This window comes from Arvicanthis niloticus, chromosome 4, assembly GCF_011762505.2.
Source record: "Arvicanthis niloticus isolate mArvNil1 chromosome 4, mArvNil1.pat.X, whole genome shotgun sequence".
NCBI classification, from domain to species: Eukaryota; Metazoa; Chordata; class Mammalia; order Rodentia; family Muridae; genus Arvicanthis; species Arvicanthis niloticus.
This window is the reverse complement of record NC_047661.1, coordinates 83,686,123-83,689,902: the sequence shown is the minus strand read 5'-3', so window position 1 is coordinate 83,689,902 and position 3,780 is coordinate 83,686,123. Positions and strand designations below refer to the sequence as shown.

Here is a 3,780-nt window from a genome sequence, read left to right as displayed (position 1 = left end):
AAATGTTTTTTTTTTCCTTTGAGACAGTACTCACTGTGTAACCCAAGATATATTATGGGGTGCACCTAGCCAAAGAACCCTTTTTTAAAAGATTTTTTTATGTATATGAACACTCTATTTGCATGTATGCCTGCATGACAGAAGACAGCATCAGATGGAAGAGGGCATCAGATTCATTACAGGTGGTTGTGAGCCACCATGTGGTTGCTGAGAATTGAACTCAGGACCTCTGGAAGAACAGCCAGTGCTCTTAACCACAGAGCTATTTCCCCAGCCCCTCAAAGAACACTTTTTATGTTGTATAGAGAATGAACCAGTTATTAGTAAAGAAGATTGGTTTAAAATTAGTTTCTATTTAAACTGAAGACAGAGAAATGAACTGTATAAACCTCTATCTTCAATTCTATGTGTATCACAGAACCACTTTCCGTTGCTGGTCTAGCCTCAAGTCACACTATATTTGCAGGTCCACTGACTTACGTCTCTGTATACTTTTTTTTTTTTTTTTTAAATATGGAACACTTCACAAATTTTCTTGTCATCCTTGCACAGGGGTCATGCTAATCTCTGTATTCTCATTTCGGTATACATGGTGCTGAGAGAGTACCTCTATATACATTTAAAACTAAATTCAGGGTAGATATTTCTCCAAAGAAGATAACCAATCAGGGTCAGCAGGCAGGTAGAATGTTGCTCCAATCACCAATCATCAGGCAAATGCAAATCAAAACTAACTGATTCACCCCCACTGGAATGGCTGTTAATAGGCTGGGGGTGGGCTTGGCAATGGTAGAGAGTGAGCCGGGCTCATGGCTCTGGGTCTAAAAAACAAACAAAACAAAAACAACGTAATGGTGTTGACTGTGGAGAAATTAGAACTCTGGCACACTGCTGGTGGGAAGTAAAGAGACATAACTATTGTGCAGAGTTTTACAGAAATTCTTGGAAGGAAAAGAAAAGAATTACTATGTGATCCAGCTGCTACACTTCTGCATATAAAAACAAAAAAAAAATGAAAGTAAGATTAAAACAAAAAAAAATTCTGTTTTTTTTCCAGACATGGTTTCACTGTGTACCCCTGGCTGTTTTAGAACTCACTCTGTAAACCAGACTGGCCTTGACCTCACAGAAATCCACCTGCCTCTGTCTCTCTGTGCTGGGATTAAACCTGGCTAAATTTTTATTTTTAAGATTTATTTATTTTTATCCTATGTGTATGTGCCACCTGCAGGCATCCCCTGGAATTGGAACTGCAGAGGGTTGTGGGTGTTTTTGTTTGTTTGTTTCTTGTGATTTGGTGTTTTACCTACATGTATGTGTGAGGGTTATCAGAGCCTCTGAAACTGGAGTTACAACAGTTGCAAGCTTCCATGTAGGTGCTGGGAATTGAACCCAGGTTCTCTAGAACAGCCAGTGCTCTTAACCACTGAGCTATCTCTCCACCCTGTGGGTGCCTGGATTAAAGGTGTGAGCTACAAAGCCTGTCTGACAAATTTTTGGATAGCTTTGTTAACAACAATATGAAGATCTAGGGTGTTATGCAAATGATATTAAGCTAAAGACACTTGAGATGCCTGGACGTGGATGCTGGAGATTCACTCAGGTCCTCATGCTTGCACAGCATCTTCTCAGCCTCCTCATGCTTGCATAGCATCTTCTCAGCCTCCTTTTTTTTTTTTTTTTTTTTTTTTTTTTTTTTTTTTTTTTTTTGTTAGGTTGACTTGTTAGTAAGAGCATGGCTGAGGGGCTATTCATAATTTGCACCAATTTTGGAAACAAACATTCTCCCTTTGGGTGGTTGTCTTCCTAGGACACATTCTGTGGAGAATGTGGTGTCCTTCCATCTTTACCCCTAGCCTGTGGGGTTGGACATTCACTCCCAAGGATTCCTCCCTTCTGCTTTTCTCTGGGGCATGAGTCCAGAACGGGCAGGAGGTATGGGGAGAGAGAAGGCCTTCTCCGGTGATCTTCAGTGAAACATCCCTCCCTATGAAACATCTCTCTGAGACGATCTTAGCTTGTGCATATACCTACATTCAGGGTGGGCTTACACGCATACACTTTATTCACGATGAACCAAGGGTTATATAGTTTTGGGGAAGAGCATGAGAATAGCCAGGGTGGGCAAAGGCCATTGGCAGAAAGCTTAACATTGCCTCATTAGCACGGGGAGGCATTCCAGGAATCTCTGGTGCAGAGATATGTTCCTCAGGTAAGCATTGTGGGGTGTGGAATCCCCCAGATAGAGAAGAGGAGGCCCTGCTGACAAAGGGAGTTCACCATTTTGCACCGAAATCAGGGCTGATAATGTCAGACTTAGTGACAGGATTTCCCCACACCCCTCACCCGTGCACCTAGTAACAAGTCACCCTAACAGAGTAAAAACTTAAAAAAAAAAAAAAATTAAAAAAAAAATAGAGGGGCTGGAAAGATGCTATAAGCGTAAATGCCTAAATTTGAATCTTTAGCGCCTACATAAAAAGTCAGGAATGAAGGTGTACCATCTGGCCAGCCTAGCCAAAATGATGAACTTAGGGATAGAGGAAGATATCTAATGCCTCCCCCTGGCTTCTTCATAAATGTACATACCTGCACACTCATAGACATGCACCACCACCCCTGCACACACACAATAATAATAATAATTATTATTATTATTTAAAAGAAAAACTAGGTAAAGACATTAAAGCAGAAGAGAAAGCTAATTAGCAGGAGGAAATCAGTGGGGGTGGGAAGAGGACGATGGGGGAGGGTGGGTGTGATCAAAATGCATTACACACTTGTATGGAAAGACAAAATGAAACCCATTGCTGGGCAGTGGTGGTGCACACCTTTAGTCCCAACACCAGTAGGTAGAGGCAATAATAATGGGATCTCTATTGGGATCTGATGTCCTCTTCTGACGTGCAGATGTACATACAGACAGATCACTCATACACACAAAATACATAAATAAATAAGTCTGAGGGGGGAAAAAAGGGTTTGGAGAGATGGCTGAGTGGTTAAGACCACTGGCTGCTCTTCCAGGGCAGTAGGGTTCAATTCTCAGAACCCACACAGCAGCTCAAACTGCATAACTCCAGGTCCAGGGAACCCAACACATAAATCCATTCCAGGGAATGTCCTCACACAGACATACATGCAGGCAAAACACCAATGCACATTAAAAGTCAGTAAAATTTATTTAAAGAATATTCTAGGCTCTGTAAAGAGTTCAGTGCCAGCCTAAGCTGTGTGAGATATATATATATCATCAATTTCACTAAAGATTCAGCAATACTAACCCTTGTTTCTAATCACAGCTATCAACTCTCTATCAGCTCTAGGCAATACATACAAAACAAGCACAAGAGGAACCTGAGAGGTGAATCCTGGAAGGCTCATTTGCCTGTGGCCTTGGGACCTGAGCAATGACAGCAGTAAGCACCCCTGCTTTCTTTCTGCCTTATATATTATTTATTATACATGCTTATTTACTTTATGTGGGGTGTCTTCCTGGGTGGATGTACATGTGCCAAACATGAGTGTAGAAGTACGAGAATAACTTGGAGACGCCAGTTATCTTCTCTGCTTTCACCATGTGTGTCCCAGTGATAGAACTCAGGTTATCAGGCTTGATGGTAGACACTTTTATACACTGAGCCATCTTGCCAGCCCGGCTTCATCCACCTCTGCCATCAAAAGCAGAAGGCCTGGACTTCCAGCTCTGCTAGGATATAAAAAAGTAGCTGAACACCAAACGTTCCTTTGCCAAATGGAAGGACAGGACTCACCCCACCC

At 41.9% G+C, this 3,780-nt stretch overlaps 1 pseudogene; it reads right to left on the bottom strand.

Moving 5' to 3' along the window:
* Nucleotides 1–507: 507 nt before the first annotated feature.
* On the bottom strand, nt 508–608 carry LOC117707937 (U6 spliceosomal RNA; annotated as a pseudogene).
* Between the last annotated feature and the right edge of the window lie 3,172 nt (nt 609–3,780).